General features: G+C 53.5%; 1 protein-coding gene across 2 annotated transcripts in view; it reads left to right on the top strand.

Annotated features, from left to right (window-relative positions):
- The first annotated feature begins 1,459 nt into the window (after positions 1-1,459).
- Positions 1,460-20,867, top strand: part of PAQR5 (progestin and adipoQ receptor family member 5) — a 70,161-nt gene continuing 50,753 nt past the window's right edge. Inside the window, exon 1 of one of the 2 annotated variants that reach the window (XM_036437623.2) lies at positions 1,460-1,594. The gene's annotated coding sequence lies outside the window, so the exon portion shown is untranslated. The remainder of the gene's footprint in view (positions 1,595-20,867) is intronic. The other variant, XM_036437609.2, reaches the window with a different exon arrangement.

Here is a 20,867-nt window from a genome sequence, read left to right as displayed (position 1 = left end):
GGACTTGTCTGAGGCCACAGTGTATTCAGCATAAGCTGCATCCAAGAGCCACACCCCAAGGCCAGCCATTCTTGTCAAGCTCTGCTTTGCACTGGATGACTGCGTACCTGTTTGTAGGTCCTCATGCAAACTTATTAAGTCTGAGCCTTGGCCGGTGTGCTCAGTGGTCTGAGCCTCAGCCCATGTACTGAAGGCTAGTGGGTTCGATTCCTGGTCAAGGGCATGTATCTGGGTTGCAGGCTCGATTCCAGGCCCCAGTCAAGGTGCATGTGGGGGGCAACCAATAGATGTGTCTCTTTCACATCGATGTTTCTCTCCCCAACCCCCACGCTCCCTACCTTCCACTCTCTCTAAAGATCAATGGACAAAACTATCTTCAGGTGAGGATTTTTTAAAAATTAAAATAACTTATTAAGCTAATATAGACTGAGGCACACACACACACTCACACACACACACACACACATATACACATACACACTTTTACAAGAAGTGCAGCCACAGAAAATCTTACAAAGCATGATGCCCAATAGCACCATTCAGGGTCCATTAAAGGGCCTCTGAGATAATCAACTGCGACCCACTCACTGCAGTTGGGGAAACGGAAGCCCAGAACGGGACAGAGACTTGTCCAAGGTCACAGAGCTGAGTGGAGGCCTCCGGACTCCAGGGACAGTGCTCCTTCTGCTGCCTGTGCACTTAGCAAACAGGGCAGAGCCGGGAGCAGAGGGGCTCTGAGAGCCTGAGGCAGCCAGGGGGTGCCTCCCATTTCAGTCCAGGGCTTTTGTCCAGACTTCCTCTGCCAGGGGGCAGGGTGGGGGCAGGAAGTGGCTGCAACCTGTTCCTGGGGCACCTGCGAGCCTGGGTCCCAGGACCCAGACGCTCTTTGTCCTTTGTGTCCCTTCAGCTCTTATCTCTGTGTCCACTGAGTGGCTGGGGCCCAGGCCCAGCACCTTCCAGGCCTGGGAAATGGAAACCTGGGGGGCGGGAAAGGTGAGTTCTAGGTGCAAAGCAATACCTCCCTCCACACCACACCACCTCCAGCCGGCTCCTTGGCCCCTAGGGAGAAAGCCAGGTGGAGCTGACAGCAGGCCCAGCGCAGCCAGAGCCCCTCCCCCTCCCTCCGGGCTGCAGAGGAGGGCATGTGGGGTGTGGCTGCGGTACCCAGTCTGTTTGGTTTTTTCCTTCCCTGTACTCCACCCCGTGCATTCTTCTGAAGGGCATGCTCAGCTCAGGGTCCTGGCCCTCGGCCCCCGGGAGTGGGGTGCAGAGCGGGTGAGGGGGTAAGGGAGTCTATGCGCACCCCCTGGGAGCAGGGCTTCGGTCGTGCCTCAGCCTGGACAGTGATGGGAGGTCACCCCGCAGAGTCTGGCAGGTGGTTGAGTGCCAGCCCCGCGAGGGGAGGGTGCCCTGGCCGCGGCTCCTCCCTCCGCCGCCCGCCCCGCCCCGCCGGCAGGGGATCGCGGGCGGGACGGCGGGAGGGCGCGCCGACCGGCCCGGCCAGGTGCAGCGCCCGCGCGTCTGGGGCCGCTGCGCCCGGAGGAGCGCCGGTCCCCGCGCCCGCCCCGCCGGACGCCGTGACCTCGGAGCCCAGGTAACCGCGGGGCCGCCCTCCCGCTCCCGGCGCCACGCGCTCCCAGGCGGCGGCCGCACCGCCTCCCCGGCCCGGCCCGGCCCGCGCTCCGAGGCGGGTCCGGGAAAGTTCGCTCCGGGCGCCGGGCGCGGGGCGCCGGGAGGAGCAGCCGCTGCCCGCCGCCCTCCGCCGCCGCCTCCCGCCGCGGGAGCCGGGCCACGGCGGGCGGGCGCACCGGGCTCTGCGGGCATCGCCGGAGTTCTGCTTCTCTCTCGTCCCATCTCCCAGCCTCCCGAGCCCGTGGTCCTCTCCGCGCCACGACCCCTGGGAAGATCTTTGGATGGGGCGTCGAGAGGATGGCGTCTTAGGGGATGTTTACATCTGTGCTTCCCGCCTCCTCCGGCCAGCGACACGCTGGGACCCGGGGCTGCGGCCGGGGTGAGGGTGAGGCGGCGGCCCTGGCCTCCAGGGGTCCGCCTGGGTGCTGTGGAAGTGGGTGCCAGCCTGGCTTCTGTGGGTGCCAGCCTGGCTGTCTTGTGGCTCGGCATCCTTGGCTCCCCAGGACTCTCCAAGCCCCAGCGCGGGCAGGAAGGGCGGCCTGCCCCCAACCAGGGGCACAGACCCAGGGCGCAGCGGCCCCTGCTGATTTGAGGAGAATGGGCTTCCTCCAGCCGCGGCTGTGAGGAGGGCTCCGCTCAGGGTAAGGATGGTGCCGAGAGGCGCTCCTTCCCACGCAGAACCAGAGGGAACAGGTTGGGAGAGGGAGATCCGTGGGTCAGAGAGGAGCTAACGTGGACACATCTCTGATGTCATTTTACTCCCCCAAAACCAGCGCCCTGCGTAGGTCTTATTCCACTGGCAGAGGAGGAAAAGGCTCCGAGAAGTTAAGCCATGTGCTCATGACAGGCGGTGGACCTGGGCCGCACAGCCGGCTCCCAGGCTGCTGCTCAGCGTGTTTGTGGGGAGCCTGGCTCAGCCGGGGTTTTTTCCCCTCCTTCCCCTGAGCCTCCTCCCCTGGAAGGGGTAGGCCAGGAAAGGGCACCTCCAAGAAGAAATAAAATCTGGTCACGAAGCTCCTCCAAGGGATAGCCAGCTCCTTGCTGAGCTCGGAGCTGTAGCAGAGTCCCCGGAGCAAAGGTGCTCAAGGAGGAGGGAGTGAATGAGCCTGGAACAGCAGGGATTCTTGCCCAGCTGACGAGCTCTGAAAGGGGCCCACCGCCTCATCACCAAAGGCCTTGGACATCCTCGCCCACTTGAGGCAGTTGGGCATTTTTTAAACCAGGGAGCACTTCCACAATCCCGTGTAGTTTTCCAGACAGACAGGCTTTTGCTTCACCCCGGGTCCGCTTCCTGTCAGGCCAGGGAGAAGCAGAAGGAGGTGGTTCCCATGCCCAGCTCGGCCTGCCCAGGGTTGGAGGCGGGGGACCCCGGTCCCACCCAAGCCTTATCCATTCCTCCAGAAGTCTTATTTGGAAATGTTAATCTCCCTCGCCCCCTCCCACTCCTTATCACTCCCTGGGGCAGCTGGGACAGAGGGAGGAGAACTTGCTTTTATGGGCCTTCATTTCCTCACCTATAAAATGACAGCAACAGAATCTGCATGGTTTCATGGGGGGAAAGTGGTTCGAAGGCCTCTGTAAGCTTCAGAGCAAACCAGAGTGCCAGCCTGCCCTGCCCTGCCCTGCCCCGCCCTGCTGGGCTGTAAATTCCTCTGGGAAGCCTCCGTGCAGCCTGGAACCCATGAGGCTGACCTCCTCCTGAGCACACAGTAGGTTCACAGGAAGTATTTACAGTCTCTACAGGGTAAGAAGTTGCTGAAATTGGTGGGGAAAAAGGAGAGTTTTTAATCCTTTTTCCCTCTCCCCATGTAAAGATAGGGGACAGGCTATGAATAGGAGGGTCCAGGAGGAGGGACGGCCCCTGGAGGTGGAAATGGTCATTGTCTTGTTTAGGCAAGGCCAGGGTCCAGTGGGGTGTCGATGGAGGACCCTAGAAGATTTTCCATGGCAGTGCCCTGGACACCGAGGCCCTGCGAGAAACCCCTAACCCCAAAGTCTGCTTTGGCCCGAGGACAGATCAGGACACCCAGAGGTGGCCAATCTGTTCCCTAGCGGAGGCCCCTGAGAACATCGCTGGGATTTAAACTCCTGAACCAACATGCCCTCCACCCGCCCCATCCCACCCTCCGCTGTCCCTGCCCAGCTTCCTGCTGCTGGTTCCTGGGTCTTACCCAGAGCTCTAGACCCAGAACTTCTCAGCTGGAATCAGCCTTAGAGGCTATATCCCTACACCCCTGCCCTGCTGTGTTTGCCATAGTGCCTGTCTCCACCCAACAACCTGTACATTCATTTTTATCTTCTTTATTGTCTGTCATCCCTGGTAGGAGACCAGCCCTGGGAGGGCAGGGCTTTTTGTCTGAGTTATCACTCAGGGTTATCCCCAGGGTCAGAGCGGTGCCTGGTGCGCAGTGAGTGCTCGGTTAGTACACGGTACGGGACCTTCACCCTGCCCTTCTCGTTGTACGGATGGGAGACTGAGGCCCAGAAGTGAGGAGTGGCCGGCTGGAGGCAGCGCTGGAGCTCTTCCTGATTGGGCCCCAACTAATTCAGAGCTGGCCTCTGTCCCTGCGCCAGGTTGCCAGGGGTGCTTCAAGCCAGCTGCCTTCGGCCACCCTAAGGGGCAGCCCCTGTGCTGAACAGCAACCAGCCCCACCGGGTGGCTCGAGAGCCAGGGAGGAGTGCTCCGGGTCAGACCCCATCTGTAAGGAAACCTCCCAATGCTGCCCTCCGAAGGTGGCCATTCCTCTGTCAGTGGTGAAAATTGCGCCCTCTCCAGGCCGCCTGCGAAAGTTCCTCAGGAGAACCCAGGAGGACCAAAGCCAAGTCCCTGCAGGCAGCCTGGGGGAGGAGGGTGGAGCTTCAGATCACCTGGGCCAGGGATGGCAAACCTGTCTGAGATGGTGCCGCCAGATGTGGGCCAGGAAGAGGGAGGACATTATTCTGCCCAGGCCCTGGGAAGGCTCGGGCTCGGAGCCTCCCTTAGGAATCTGATTAGGGTGGCTCCCGGGGACCCAGGAGCTTGAGTGTCGGAAACGCTGTGTGCAGAGACAAGCAGGGCGGAGAAGCTCCAGTGCGGGATGTGCAGGTGGAAATCCAAGAACTATGGCTCGGGAGAAGCTGGGACTTCCTATGGGATAGAGAATATGGGAGGGGAAATGGGATATATCTGTAATACTATCAACAATAAAAAAATATGTTTAAAAATGAAAAGAAAATATGGGAGACACATCCACACACACCAAGCAACTTCAGCCTCCTCCTCTCCCCCCATTCTTCCAGCTGCCATTCTTTAAGCAAAGAAATACGATCTGTTCGGAGTCAAAGCTCTGAGCGTGTAGGACTGATCGGAGGGGAAGACACGGGGCAAGGAGGCTTCCCGGGGACCCTTTTGCAGGAGCACAGCGGGGAGACGCGGTTCCTCCGCCACTCCCGGAAGTGGAGACCCTGCCCTTCTCTGCTATTTCTCCTGCCTCCTAGTAATAGTAATAAACAATAACTGTTAGCTCTGTGGCAGGCCCTGTTCTAAGCACTTCACATGTATTAGTTCTTCCTTACAGTTACCACCAGCTTGAATTGGTATCCTCTCCATTTTACATCCTACAGTTGGGGAGCCTGAGCCTCAGAAAGGTGACCTAACTTTGCCCAAGATGACCCTTGGGCAGGGACAGGGGGCGCCAGAATGAGCCGGGACAATCTGGCTCCAGCCCCTGCAGACTTAGCCTCCGTGCCATGCTGCCTCCGTCAGCCAGGGTGGCCACACAGTTGGGATGGGGAGCCTGGGGGCCAGGGGAGCCCGCACACCCCTCGCCTCGGAGGCAGCGCCTGTGCAAGCCCACACGTTAGATCCACGGGGGCGCTGGCTTTCCCCACGCCCTGCTGTCCCCCTGCTGTCCCCCATTGGTATTGTGGTTTGCCAGATTAAGAGTTGGAATGCACCTGAGACTTTATTTCAGGGAAGAGCTTCCAGCAGTTGGGCTTTGAAGGATTTATAGGAGTTCACCTGCTTGTTGGAAAAATTGGAGAGGAAGGGGACTGGGCATGTGGGGAGAGCAATAATCATTCTCAGTCTGAAGGAATGAACTCGGAGTGCATCTGAAGCCACTGTAGGGACCCCCTCCCAACCTCTGTTGTCCCCCCTCCCCAGCCACTCCCTGTGGGCTCCCTGCCCCTGAAGAGGGTGAGGCCTGACCTGAGACGGGCTCATGCATTTCTGTCCCCTGACCTTCTCTTTATCGCCGCCATCGCTACACGTCTGGTGGCTTTTAGCAATAGTGATGGAAAAGTACTCCTGCTGTGATACGATGTGAGTCAGTCCTTCATAAATAATGGGGTTGCACCATCCGTTCTGCTGCCTGGACTTGTGCCCTGGTGTCTGGCCCATGGTTGGAGACATGGTGTTGGCTCCCGGGGGAAGGAAAGGGGTGACTCGAGACGTTGTTTTGATATTGCACAGATGGCAGCGAGGAGCCAGCAGGTATGAGACACGCAGTCATTTTTGGCATCTGGGGGAAAAAGACAGTGTCGCCCAAAGCAGTAATCTGAGAGATAATCCCCACCCATGCCCTGTTCTCTAAGTCAGGGTTTACCCTATAGAGTCGTGCTCCCTTCTGGCCTTGACACCAGGCTGGGATCACCCCTGACATGTTCTGTCGGGACCTGGGTGACAAATTTCACCTAATTTTGCCTGGACACACCATGGACCCTGAAGACACTCTTCCTTTCTGGTTGTTTGGGAGCCCCACGGCCAAACTGACCCTGGCAGGGCTCACATGGAGGCTGACGAGGCACAGAGCCTCGTCATCATGGGCTTCCAGACTCCATGCTCCCTAAGTCCACCGCTCCGCCAGCTTGCCGCCTGCCTCTGAGTTGGTCACTGCACTCTGGGGAGCTGAAGGCTGGTGTGGCCGGTTTGACTGATGGGGAGTCCTGGATTCTATTCTGACACACTAACTCACAGTTGACCTTGTCCCTTCTTGGGCCTCGGTTTTCTCATTTGTAAAAGAGACAGCGTTGCCAAAACTGGTTTGGCTCAGTGGATAGGGCTGAAAGGTCCCAGGTTCGACTCTGGTCAAGGGCATGTTTATTGGTTGCGGGCACATCCCTGGTGGGGACTGTGCAGGAGGCAGCTGGCCAATGTTTCTCTCTCATTGATGTTTCTAACTCTCTATCCCTCTTTCTTTCTTTCTGTGGAAAATCAATAATATATACATATATATTTTTAAAAAGAGAGACAGCATGGCCTAGACCAGGGACTGTTGGCTAGTAGACTGGGGACTTTGCCGTGGGGCTGTCCTGAGCATGTGGGGTGTTGAGCAGCATCCCTGCCTCTACCCACCAGATGTCAGTAGCGCCACCTCTCGCTTCCTTCATCACAACCAAAAATGTCTCGTCAGTGCCAATCATCCTCGGGGGCAAAATGGTCTCTGGTTGAGACCCACTGGGTTCGATGCCCTCTGAGTACCCTCCCCCCCAAGGGTCACTCTCAGAACCCAGACCCAGTGTCCTCTCCCAGCCCTGTTTGGTACATGTGGGCCGTGTGGGGGTCTGTGGTGGGGGCTCCGAGGGCTTGCAGGACAGGATGTGAGGAAGGGGAAGGCTCTGGGCCTGCTGAACCTCTTGCTGAAAGCCACGGCCAAGTTCTCTCTGCTTTCCAGACCTTGGGTTACATAAGACAGTGGGGGCAGGGGCGGCAGGCCTGTGGTGGGCCCCCACACTAAGGTCAGCAGCCTTACAGTTGGTGACTAATCATCTCTGTGTGCTCAAAGGACTCGGCTTCCCCGTGGTCCCCTCTTGGGGACACAGGAAGTGAATCAGCCCGTGGTCTGCACAGAGAGGGAGAGAACAGGGCACGGTAATGTTAAACACATGGCCACGCACTCCTGCCCCGACCTGGCCCTGGCTTTATTTTATTTGTTCCTCCCAAGTCAGCTGTTTGTCATCTTTCTCCATGGAAGCCCCCTCTGACCAAGTTGCTTACTGAAAGAGGGGCATTTATCTTCTCCAGGGGTGAGAGGGCTTTGAAGATGAATCCTGGGAGTAAAGCACCGTTCTGGGGACAACAGGCTGTGAGATTTGGGGTAGTGTTAATCCAAGATGATTGAGTTGGGTTATTTGTTCTTCTAGTCCTCACTGGAGGACTGTAGACCGCTCTAGACTGTTGACTAGATGCTGGGGCAGGAGCTGTGAGGCAGACCCAGTCTCTGCCTGCAGAACGCCTCAATTTGGGCGGATAAGGTGTCAGCCCTTATTGTCATGTGCTAAGGATGTGTGTGAGCCTAGGCAGAGGAGGCCCTGGTTAGCCCCACCCAGTGTGTTGTAGGGAACTGGGGCTTGGCGGATGGATATAGAGGTAAATAAGTGGGTTAGGGTTTTGTTTTTGCCTTTTTAAAAAATTTTCTTTATTGATTAAGGTATCACATATTTGTCCTCAACACCCCATTCCAATCCCTCCCCACATTCATGCCCCATCCCCCTATTGTCCTTGACCACTGGTTAGGCTCATATGTGTGCACATAAATCCTTTGGTTGATCTCTCCTTTTTATCTCCACCCTCCCTTTGAGGTCCAACAGTCTGTCCCATGGCTCCTTATCTCTGGGTCTGTTCTTGTTCATCAGTCTATGTTGTTCACCATTTCCCCTAGATGAGTGAGATCATATCCTACTGGAAATATACTTATAAGAATCAAAAATGAGACAAACAATAATCGTTATACTGAAAGGCATATGAATCAGTCTGTAGTGAGTTTCTTTCTGGGCCACCAGTTTTTTTGAAACCCAATTTCAATGTCAAATAGTTCATTATGTGTACATATCAGCAATGAAATTTCAGTTCTGGTTGGTGGGCAAATGGTGGTAATGCAGGTCCAACCCTCTCTGGTTTGGTCCTGGGCAACCTGCAGTGATACACAGCTGCTGACTGCTATTATGGCAAGGGGTCGTCAGTGTATTTTATCTCTGGACTGCTTCTCTTCTGTCTTCATGGTTGGAGTAGTCCTGTCAATTCCTCTCTTTGCCAGAATTCACATGGTCTCGGGGTTGTTTTCTGAAAATATACAAACATATTCTAACTAAAAGTTAATAAAGGAATATTTTCTATAAATTTGACTTGGGATCCTTTTTCATTTTTTGCTCAAATGATTTTCCTCTGGCTTGTTTTGACACCATGTGTGTTTTTCAAGGGAGTTTTGCTGATAGCATTACAATTAATTTTCTAAAGTACAAATTTTCTAGATGTAATTTACTTACAGGACATTTTTCCTTACATGATATTCTTCTACTTTCCCCCTTTTTTATTTAAATATCAGGAGGCTATTGAAAATTTTATAATGTAGTCTTGATAGCTTTTAAATTTTAATTTTTTGCACTATGATATGACTGCTTTGGGTTCATTTCCTGTTGTGAGATTTTATCCTGAGATGAACTACCAATAAAAATTTTAGTTAACACTTTAGGAACAGCTTTTTGTCCAGTGCAATTAGTTTTTCTAGGATATTCCCTTATTTCAATTAGCCAATTTAAATTAGCCTGAAAACTTGTCTACAATTTTACTATCAAATTTATTACTCTAAAACAATCTTATTTTATTTTGTAAATATTAGGGGAAAGGATTATTTGCCTTCTTGAGTAGGCCCTGACATTCCTGATGGCAGGCTGGATTTAGATATAAAAAACCCACTTTCCCACACCATGTTTACAAGACAACTCAAACAAGTCTTGTTTTAGTGCGAGGGCAGCTGCTGTCAGCCAAATCTCTGTCTTTTACCCAGGTCCTGATTTGAGCTGGGCATGGGAAGTGAAGAAGCCATGGGGCAGGAGACTCCCTCAGCAGGGGTGAGGTTTCAGGCCCCTGGAAAGTTTTGGGGGTGAGGGTCTGTGCCCCACCTCAGTTGACCCCCAAGTTCTCTCCTGATGGCCTCTCTTCGACTGTGCCTGTCTTAGGTTGTTCCTTCCCTGAGGAATCTTACCCGTCACTGGCTAACCAGCCATCCTCTGGGGCCAAACAGGGTGATGTGAGGTTCAGTTCTGTCTCCTTGGTATCCTATGCCCCTGTGGCCTCCATGTCCAGCTCCTGCCTTAGGATCCCCTCACCTGCTGGCGGGGCCCTAGCACTGATCACATATCTTGGGGAACCCAGGTTTCTTCTCCAGGGAGGGCCCAGCTAGCCCCCACTGGGTGAGAGACAGATCCATCATACCAGTCATCACAAGGCTTCAACAATATTTTATTGATTTTTTTTTTTTTTTTTTACAGAGACGGAAGAGAGGGATAGAGAGTTAGAACCATCCATGAGAGAGAAACTCCTATCAGTTGCCTCCTGCACACCCCCTACTGGGGATGTGCTGCAACCAAGATTCATGCTCTTGACCGGAATCAAACCTGGGACTCTTCAGTCTGCAGATCGAGGCTCTACCACTGAACCGAACCAGTTTTGGCTGTGGAACTCTTTTCACTTCATAAAACTCTAACATTAACACCCCATCTCCTCTTCCCCTTGCCCCTGGCAACCACCATCCTTCTTTCTGTCTCCATGGATTTGACTATTCTAGGTACTGCATGTAAGTAGAATCATACAACATGTGACCTTTTGTGTCTGGCTTCTTTCACTTACCATCATGTTTTCAGGTTCCTCTGTGTTATAGAATGCCTCAGCATGCCCTTCCTTTTTAAGGCTGGATAATATTCCATCAAAGGCTTAGACCACGTTTTGTTTATTCATTCATCTGTGATAAACACGTGGGCTGCTTCCACCTTCCGGCTATTGTGGGTAGTGCTGTTGTGAACCTTCGTGTGCAACTACCTATTTGAGTCCCTGCTTTCAGTTCTTTGAGGCATATACCCAGGAAACACTAGATCCTACGGTGATTGATGTTTTAATTTTGGAGGAACTGCCATACTATTGAGGAAGAAGTGTTTGGACTAGATTTTAAGGACGAGCATGAGATCTCCAGTTATCTAAACAGAGGAAGGGGAAGATAAGAGAAAGGAGAGAGGAGTTGAGAGGAGAGGAAAGTAGGGGGAGAAGGGGAGGGAAGGGCATGAAGCTAGTGGCACAGTGGATTTTGTGCTTGGGACTGAAGCAGGGGTGTGACTGCTGACAAGGCCATGGCGGGGTAGAGAATGAAGGGTCTTGGACTAGGCTAGGGAGCTTGGCCTCCACGCTGTGTAGGCAGTGAGAAGCATTGGAGGGTGTTGTTGTTTTTAATCAGGAAGTGATACATGCCATTTGTCACCTTGAAAGGACATAGCTGGGCATGATGTCCCAGGTGGACTGGGAGGGAAAGAGGCTTAAACCAAAAACAACCAAGTGGGGGAAAACTGGGTAACACTGAGGCTACATCGTTGGGTGGGTGGAGGAAGCAGGTCTGAAGGATGGATGTGCCACACAAGGGTGCCCAGGTTTCTGGTTTGGAGACTGGGTGAACGGTGGGTAAGCTAACAGGAAGAGCAACTGGTTTGACAAGACGATGAGGCAATAAGCTTGGGCCCTGTTGGTTTGGAGGGGCCCCTGGAGCCAAATGGGTGGGGATGAGGGTTTGAGGGATGTCCAAAGCTGTGCACAGCCAGGAGCCGCAGTGTAAGGAGAGCAGCTGGTCAAGGGCAAGGGACAGGTCTGCTGTTGGACGGCATAGAGGACCCAGTGGACTTGGAGGGTAGGACCCCGGGGAGGCATCTGCACAGGATGGGTCAGTCCCTGCCCTGAGCATTTCATGTCCCTATTCACTGCCAAGTTCAGGTTCGTGCTTGAGGCTGGTCATTGGGAGTGAAGATAGATAAACATGAGCCAGTGACTTTAATTCACTTATTCACCCCCATAAAGCTTAGAAAATGGAATTTGGCCAATGCCTTTGCACAGTTACATAGTTAATCACAATTGTGATAGGTGATATGCAAGAGAAATAGAGCGTGTTGTGAAAGTGTGTGGGGACGTGATTTAGTCTGGGCAGGGTTTCTCACTCTGCACTGTGGACACGCTGGGCCAGGTAACTCTTTGCTGTGGGGCTGCCCTGTGCACTGTAGGGTGTTTAGCAGCATCCCTGGCTTCTACTAGATGCTAGTAGCCATACACACCCGCACCCCAGCTAAGATACAAAAAATGTCTCCAGATGTCACATGTCCCTGAGGGCAAAGTCACCTTTAATTGAGATCTATGGTCGAAAATGTCAGGAAAGGTTTCTTGAGGAAATGATGTTAATCTGCATTTTAGAAGACAGATAAGCATTAAGATAAAGCAGATAGGACCCTGGCTGGTGTGGCTCAGTTGGTTGGACATCATCTTGTGCACCGAAAGGTTGCCAGTTTGATACCTGGCTGGGCCCCATGGCCAGGTTTCAGGCTCAAGTCCTGGTGGTGCGTATGCAGGAGGCAGCCAATCAATGTTTCTCTCTCTCCCTCTCCTTCCCCACCCCGTTCCTTTCTCTCTGAAAACCAATAAAAATATTTTTTAAAAAGATAAAGTAGGTGCCGAAGCCGGTTTGGCTCAGTGGTAGAGCGTCGGTCTGTGGACTGAAAGGTCCCAGGTTTGATTCCAGTAAAGGGCATGTACATTGGTTTGTGGGCACATCCCCGGTGGGGGATGTGCAGGAGGCAGCTGGTTGATGTTTCTCTCTCATCGACATTTCTAGCTCTCTAGCTCTCTCCCTTCCTCTCTGTAAAAAAAAAAAAATCAATAAAATATATATTAAAAAAAAAAGATAAAGTAGGTATGGAGAGTGGAGGAGAGGGTTCAGGGTGCTTATGTATGCAAAGGCCCTGAGACAGGAAAAAGCTCGGGGAAGACCAGTGGGGAGGGTGGTGGAGCCAACGAAGAGGCACCCAGTAGGTGAGCAGTGGTGGAGGGGGAAGAGTGGACACTCACAAAGGACCACAGACAGGGAGGCCTCCCAGGGGAGGAGGAGGAAACGGGCTGGAAGCCGGTGAGTTCCATTTTGATTATGTTGGGTTGGAGAACCCCGGAGACAACCAGGAGGAGCCCTGAGATGAGAAGCGAGGTCTGGCTAGAGATGTGGGCTTGGGAGTTACTTGCAGGTAGATGCTGAGTGAAGCCCTGGAGGGGATGAGCCGGGAGTGCGGGTGGACCATGAAGAGCAGAGCAGACAGGAGGCCGAGGTGTGAGCTCCAGGAGCGCCCGGTTGGGAGAATGAGGAGGAGGGGCCTGCAGAGAGGGGAAGAGTTCCCGGAGAAGGAGCAGAGGAACCCAGGTTGTGTGGAACCCTGAAAGCGTGTCCAAGGAGCAGGGCCTGGTCCTGTCATGCCTCTGGAGCCAGAGCAAGTAAGATAGGACTGGGAAGCAGCCACTGGACGGAGACCAGGAAACGCCATCGGAGAGGTCAGGCGGAGGTAGGAGCAGGAGGGGCAGGAGGGAAGCTGGATGCCAGAAAGGGAAGTGGGTTAGAGAAGGCTTTGTTTTGCTTATTTAATCTTTCATGTTCTCCCCCACATACACACCTTTTTTTTTCCTTAGAAAATTAATGTACAAGGTTCAGAATTCAAAAACTGAGAAGATTACAGTGTAAAAAGTATTCACCCCCATTTCCTTTGGCCTCCCAACCCCCTCTCCCCATCTTTGAGGCAACTTCACCAGTTTTTTATAGATTCTTCCAGAAATACTTCATACAAGAACCAGTAAGCACATATGTAGAGTCTTTCCCCACTGTTGGTAGCACACTGCATGCATCTTCTGCCCTTGATTCATTCTTTTCCCAGTTAGTTATCTTGAGATGCTTCCAGAGCAGTATGTAGTGTCTTCATTCTTGTTTACAGCTACATAATATTCCACCATGACATGATGTCACGTTAAGTTAACTCATTTCCTGTTTTTTGGACATCACGGACAACGCCCCACTGAATTGCCTGTGCTTTAGTTATTTTGCAACGTAGGTAGGTGCATGTAAGATAAGGTCCCGAAAGTGGAATTGATGGGTCAGAACTATGTGAGTTTGTATTTCAAAAGCTATTAGCAAACAGCTAAGAACGTGTTTGCCTACCAGCCATGAATGAGGATGCTCGTTTTCCACACTCTCCAATGTACATGTTACCAAACTTACTGATTGATAATTGCCAATCTGGAAGACAAACATAATTTCTTATTATAGCTTAAACCTGCATTTTTCCTGCTATGAATCAGGTTGAACATGTTTTCATAGACTTAAGAGCCATTTCTATTTCCTTTTCAATGAACTATTTATGCATATGTTTTGCCCATTTTCTATTATATTGTTGACCTTTTTGTTATTAAATAGGAGATGATCTTTATGTATTTGGGAAACTAGTCTTTTGTTTAGAATATAAATTATAAGTGGTCCCTCCCTCCCACCCCCCCAGTTTATCAAGGAATTTTTGCTGTTTTTTGTTTGTTTGTTTGTTTGTTTGTTTTTAAGAATTATGAATGCTATCTTGACTGGGTGGCTCAGTTAGTTGGAGTATCGTCCTGGACAACAAAAGGTTGTGGGTCTAATTCCTAGTAAGGGCACATACCTAGGTTGTGGGTTCAATCCCCAGTCAGGCATGTACAGGAAGCAACTGATCCATGTTTCTCTCTCACATCAATGTTTCTTTCTCCATTCCTCTCTCTAAAAATCAATAAACTATATATCCTTAGGTGAGGATTAAAAAAACAATTATGCCCAGCCAGTGTTGCTCAGTGTCGACCCATGAACCAGGAGGTCACGGTTCGATTCCCGTTCAGGGCACATGCCGGGGTTGCAGGCTCCATCCCCAGTAGGGGAGTGTGTAGGAGGCAGCCAGTCAATGATTATCTCTCATCATTAATGTTTCTATCCCTCTCTCTCTCTCCCTTCCTCTCTCTGAAATCAATAGAAACGTATTTTTTTTAATAAAGAATTATGAATGCTAATGGGAGAGGTGGCCCCTGGCACAAAGGTCCTGAGGAAGCACTGGGCTACATTCCAGACTGGAAAGGCGGGGACACCTCCGCGGCTGTTACCGGCAGAAGCAAGGGAGAGGGTGCTGGGGCCAGGGGGCTGGTGGCCACACGTTGGGGGAGTGAAGGCTGATAGTTGAGTCTGCCCAGGGATGTGGTTGCGTTAAGGAGGTATCAGAGCAGGAGAATTACTGTATTACAATAACAAGAGCATGGTTAGGTTAATGAGCCCTCGAAGCTGAGCTAGTGGAGGGGAAGTGAGTGGACAGATGCTCTATGCTTGCTTCGAGTCTGTCGGTCTGTTTGCACCCATTAATCACAGGGCCAAGCTAACAGCCAAAATTGTTTGCACCTCGCCTGTGATCCAGAGTCCGTGCTCGAACCACCTCCTTATCTCGGTCTCACACACCAAGCCAATGTCTCCCCTGCCCTAAACCAGCCCAGGGCAGGCACCAAACAAGCAGGGACAGCTCCTCTGCCCCAAAACCACTGGCATTGTTCAAATGAGTCAGTCCTAAGCTTTTCAACCTCGCCTTTCTCACGAAAACCCAGTGAAGGCTGTAGCCGAGGCTGTCCCTCACTCCTGTTTCTGACTCTCAACCAAAACCTAGTGCCCCCCTTGTGGTCCTGTGTGTGTGATGCATCCACTTTGCTTGGGAAATAAAAGTAATAAGCTATCTTTCAATGGCATTAGCCTCCCCGGGTGCCATTCCATCAACGCCATGAATTGAAATCCTGTGGGTACAATGAAGACATCAGGGACCCTTGGACAGGCAGAGAGTATGAGGCTCAGTGAACCCCAGGTCCCAGCAAGGCTCCAGAACTATCCCTGCGGAGGTGGGTGAATCAGCGAGCTCTCAGGGTAGCTTCCTAGAGGAGATGGGCTGGAGATGAGGCGAGGCCTCACAGTGGGAATACAGGACCACAGACTGGAAAGCACAAGGGAGCGTGTGTACGCGGGCGGCGGCGGCAGGGGCAGGGGCAGGGGGACGATGATCACAACAGAATTATTTTTTCAGGGGATGCGTGGGGGAATCTGTCAATTGCAATAATGTTGGCCTGCATTCCAGGCTTATGTGCTGTAAGTCAACAAATCCACCCAAAGCTCCCGAACGCATGTACACAATTGGTGATGACTCATGCTACCTTGTGACTTCTCTTTTATTGTTGCCTAGGGAATTATTTACCTTCTTGAAGAGTGGAATTTGGAGGAAATAATCTCACATTCAGCAAGTGCTTTCCTACTTCTTATATACTCTGACCTGGGCCCGAGTTTTTTTTTGTGGTTATTTTTTGTGTTTTTGTTGTTGTTGTTGTTGTTGTTTTCCTCTCTCTCCTTTCCTCTTTAAAATCAATAAAAATATATTTTTTTAAAAAGAAATTTTCCAGTGGGGGCTGTTGCCTCCTGAAGGACCCCTCTGTTGCCCCAGGACAGAAAACCAGAGTTTCTCCAGATCAGGTCTCAATATTGCTTCCCCCAGGGAGGCCCGCCTGAAAAGTGGAGAAGGCCGCTAAGACACAAGGGCGTTTATTTCTTGAACTAGAGGCTCGATGCACAAAGATTCGTGCAAGAATGGGCCTTCCTTCCCCTGGCTGCCGGCACTGTCCCCGCTCTGGCCTGGAGCCGCCTTTCTGCCTTCCCACGCTGCCCAGAGGCCCAGAGTGATGGGGGGCAGTGCATCCTGCCCCACCCTGGCCGCTCAGTGCCTGTGTATGCAAATTAACCTGCCATTTTGTTGGGCTAATTTGCGTACTCACTCCTGATTGACTGGTGGGCATTGCAAAAGTACGGTCCATTTGCACCTTACTCTTTTATTAGTCTAGATATTTTTAGAACACATCCTCTCTAGAACCTGACCAAAGGTTTTTAAAAATGTAAGCAATAAAAAAAGGAAATTGTGAGAAGGAGGATGGAACATTTGGTTTAATCATGAGGCTGAGGGAGGAAGGGAAAGTGGCTGACTCCACTGCCTCCTCCCTCCCCCATCCCTTTTCCCTCCTTCGTGGTCTGGTTTGGCTTAATCCTCAACATCCTCTTAGGGACCATTCCTCCAAGTCCCACTGATGCCCAGCTAATGGAATGCTGCTTTTCAAGACTGGAGGCTTTGGGACTGACCCTGCGCCAAGCTTGCTGTGTGACCCTGAGCAAACCACCCGACGTCTCTGGGCCTGGGTTTCACACTTGGCTTCTCTTCTGGAAGCATCCGTTTTGTCTTTCAGGTGCCTTTTAGGCTCCTCCTCACAATCAAATCTTTGCTCCTCATCCTCAAGATTTCTTCAGGGCCTGGAAAGAGCAGCAGAGGAGTCTGAGGAAGTTGGCTCCAGTGCTTCAGCTCCCGCGGGCCTGGGCGAGGGAGGGATACAGCCTCTGGCCACCGCCCAGCCGACCTGGGTGTGCGGTGAACACCCTCCTTGACTGAAAGCCTCAGATTTGACTGTCAAAGGGAAGCGTCTCTCCCGATAAAGTGGGTCTCGTTCCATTAAAGTCAGCTTTGTTCGGGCTCCCACTTTTAGTGCCAGTGTCCACCTGGAGTGAGGAGGTATCTGGGGTGTTAAATGATTCCTGCTCCGGGTGCCCGGCCATGCCTTCAGCATTGTTTATTGAGAGCCTGTGGGTGCTGGGAAGGTATTGCCATCTCCATTGTCTCATACTAGTATAGGGAAACAAGCATGGGCAGGTCAGCTTACGCCCTCGCTTGGACTGCCCAGTCAGACCTGAACCAGGTCTTGGGGCGCCTGCCCAGTGTTCTCCTCCCACAAACTGTGGCCAACACAGCTGGGCTCTGCCCCTCGGTCCACGCCTCCTACTCTGATTTACTCCCGACAGACCACCAACGGCCGCCAAGTCTTGTGGAAATTAATCCACTTGCTCAGGTAGGAAGATCTGGGCCTCTGTGTGAAAAATGAGAGAAATTTCCTCTGATCATTTCAGCAAATCACCATGGCACCTGCCTTCTCCCCAAAGTGCCAGTAGGCTCCCAAGGCCCTTCTTTAAGGCCCAAAGAAGTGAATGGGAAATGGTGACATTTCCAGCCTCAGGCTGAGGGAGAGGCCCTTGGTTCATACTGCTGAGGCGACCACTTTTCCACCTCCATGTACAGATGCCAAGCCCTGTATGACATTTCTGGGCCAAGAAATACAGAGACCCACCCAGCGGTGTGGCTCAGTGGATTGAACGTCACCCTGTGCTGGCTCAGCGTCGCCAAGAGGTCGCTGGTTCGATTCTGGTCAGGGCACACGCCCGGGTTGCGGGCTGATCCTCGCAGGAGGCAGCAGACCTAGCTCTTGTCAATATTTCTAGCTCTCTCCCTCTCCCTTCCTCTCTCTAAAGTCCGTAAAGACTTTAAAAAAGAGAGAAAGAAAGAAATGCAGAGATCCATCTTCGTGCTTCCTACTTCACGGCGCTCTGTGGCCCACTGCAGGGACACGTGTTCGGGAGGCGTTTGAAGCATGAAAGTGGATTTTCCTTTCATTCTCACTTCTCATAGAGAGGCCTGGCTTTCCCTCCGCGGGCAAAGTGAATTATTTTCCACAATAACCAGGGGCTGTTGGAACTTTGGGGGCCACGAAGGGAGGACCAGGACAGCCTAGGCCAGAATCCCCACCCCCACCCCCACCCCCACCCAAGCTGCTGCCTCTAGGGCCAGCCCTCCGGGGCCTGGGTGAGCTCCAGGCAGGGGCACAAGGCCGGCCTGGAGCCTGGTGTGGGGGGGCGGGTAGCAGTGGGGGCACATGGGAGGCAGGCAGGGGTTACCGTGGCCACCTTCCCGAGTGCTGGCTGCATGTTCTTGGAGGCTGATGCGGAAGGACCCATTATTCCATTCTTCATGGCTTTTGAATAATGCATCTGCCTCAGCCCTTTTAAAGAGCCTGTGCTTAATAATGCTGGAGTAATGACCTTGTGTCACATTGCAGCCACTGGGGCTCTTAATCCACCGCCGCATTCAAATGTGAAATGTGGTTCTTGTGCCATTAGGTGAGCAGGGAAAACACCAGCCTCGCCAGGAGGAAGGAGAGCCGGTTTCGGTCTGCCCTGTAGCCTGCGGCGGGTTTGAGGGGGGCCCTCGCCTCAACAACAGCGTGAGGGCACAGCCCTTTGGAACACAGACCGTGCCCCCAGCCCTGACCCATGGGCTCTTGTTAATGCCAGACACAGACCCAAGAGGTCGTCACTCTGGGGATTATAAACACGCTCTCCCAGAGGCACATTGTGAAAACCCAGTGGGGTGTAAAATGCCCGTCCAGGGCTTGGCACAGACTGAGGCTCCACAGGAGATTTCAGATCAGCGCCATCAGCCCCATGTTACAGGGAGGGAAGCGAGGCCTGGGCAGACCTCAGGACTCCAACCCGGGTCGCCCTGACTCCAGGGCCACCCCCACGCCTCACCCACGGGAAGCATTGTCTGGGAGCGAGGCTCCCGCCCGTCTGAGCTCCTTATTGGCTGAGGGGCCATTTCCCACCCACACCTGTTCCCACCTGGGCCCTGTGTCCTTCTGTGACCCCCAGTGTCCTCTCAGCTAAAGGTCCGGGCACATGCGGGTCCCCTGCCTGGTCCACGTGACCTGCTCCCTCTGCTGGTTTGAACCACCCTGGCTGCCCTGACCGTTTCCCCCTTCCCTGCCGGGTGTGCTTTTGGATAATAATTGTGTGAAATGGCTCACTCAACAGTTTGATCAGTTAACAACACGCACACAGACACACACACACACACACACACACACCTGTCCTGCTGGCCGGGTCCTGCCTGTGCAGCTCAAGGTTAATGATTGCCAAGGAGAGCTGGTCAGAAGGGCGGCTGCTCTGAGCACCCTGGCCTAAGGGAGAGACGCCCCTCCCCTGCTGGCCTCCCACCTCTCTCCCTCTCACCCTCTGCTAGCTGCTTCCCTTCTCTGGGCCCCGAGTGCTGCCTCCTCCAGAAGCCTTCCCTGACTGCCCCAACATCCTGGCTCTCCGTCCCTTCTCTGAACTCCTCCACGCCACTGGGCACTCCCCAGCATGACGGGCACTGTGCTCGGTCCCTGGACCCGCCCTGAGCAGGGTGCCAGCCTGTAGCCCAGGAGGGACAGGCGTGCTCCAGGGCACCTGGGCAGCCTGAGGCGAGGCAGGGGTGCAGAGGAGCTCCCCGTGGCCTGGAGGCTGATGGGAGTGAGGCGCACTGGAGCCTGATGAGCGGTCTTGGGGGGACCCTGAAGGGTGAGTGGGATTTTCCAGGCAGACAAGGAATGAGGGTCCGAGCATCTCGAAGCAGAGGGGGCAGCGTGTGCGAGGGCAGGATTCGGGGTCACACGAGCACCCAGCTGTGGTGTGTGGGGTGTGAGGCACCTGAGAAACACCCAGGTTTGGCTGTCCCAAAGGCGGGCGGGCAGGCGGGCAGGCGGCCTCTCCAAGAAGTCTGTCTCCTTCCTCTCCGCCGATCGCTCACAGTTTTATTACCGAGTCTGTCTCCTCAGCGGGAAGGCATTCCTTTTGAGGACAGCCATGGTCTCTTACACGCTCACGAGGGACCTGGGCATGGAGCCGGGAGGGTGTGGGACTGCATCTAAAACTCTCCTCCTTCAGCGCCCCTTCTACACGCCCTGCTGCCCACCCTGCACCTGCACCCGCACCCGCTGGCTCAGGCCCCAGCTCCGTACTGCTGTGACTGCGGGCCCCGAGTGCTTCCTCCTGAGAGAATTCTAGGCCACATGAAGGTGCACAGTCACAGATGCTCATGCATGGGAATCGCCATTAGAGCTCACTAACCAGGCTGCCCGCTGGGGATTCTGACTCTGAGAGCTGGGGATGGGCTCTCTGGCGAGCTCTCTGCGCTGTTGGGTTTGGGACTTACTGCTAGAGAGCTTTTCCAGGCCCCTGTCCCTCCCCCTAACTTCTTCCCCCTCCCAAGGGTAGGAACCCGGACTCCACTGGGCGTTTTCTGGGTGGGGATCTCAGTGCCGACGGGAGACAGGGCCTCTGTGGCTTGAGCTGAAGCCTACCTCCCCCAAACTCCCATCTGGGGGTCCTGGCTCTGCCCTCAGAGACTGCCTGGCCTCCTCCAGGTGTCCACTCCTGCGTCCCCAGGATGTGGGAAGGTGTCTGTGCCCCATCCTCACTGGGTCTCCCTCTCTTTCCTCCCCCTGTGGTCTGGGCTCTCCCAGGCTGACAGCTTTATCTCAGGTGTTAAGTCTTGATCAGGTTAGAAGCTTGGGAGGGGGTGGAGATAAGATTGCGCCTACCCTCAGCAGCCTGACATCTCCCTGTTGGGGGAGGGGAACCCCAGCATTCACCTTCCATCAACCTGTTCCAGCCTGGGGGGAGGGACCTGCTTACTGTACCCGCCCTGGAGGCCACGGGTCACAGCATAGGCTCTGGGTG

The sequence above is a fragment of the Pipistrellus kuhlii genome, unplaced genomic scaffold (genome assembly GCF_014108245.1).
Source record: "Pipistrellus kuhlii isolate mPipKuh1 unplaced genomic scaffold, mPipKuh1.p scaffold_m20_p_1, whole genome shotgun sequence".
In the NCBI taxonomy this organism is placed as follows: Eukaryota; Metazoa; Chordata; class Mammalia; order Chiroptera; family Vespertilionidae; genus Pipistrellus; species Pipistrellus kuhlii.
This window is presented reverse-complemented; position numbering and strand designations above follow the sequence as displayed.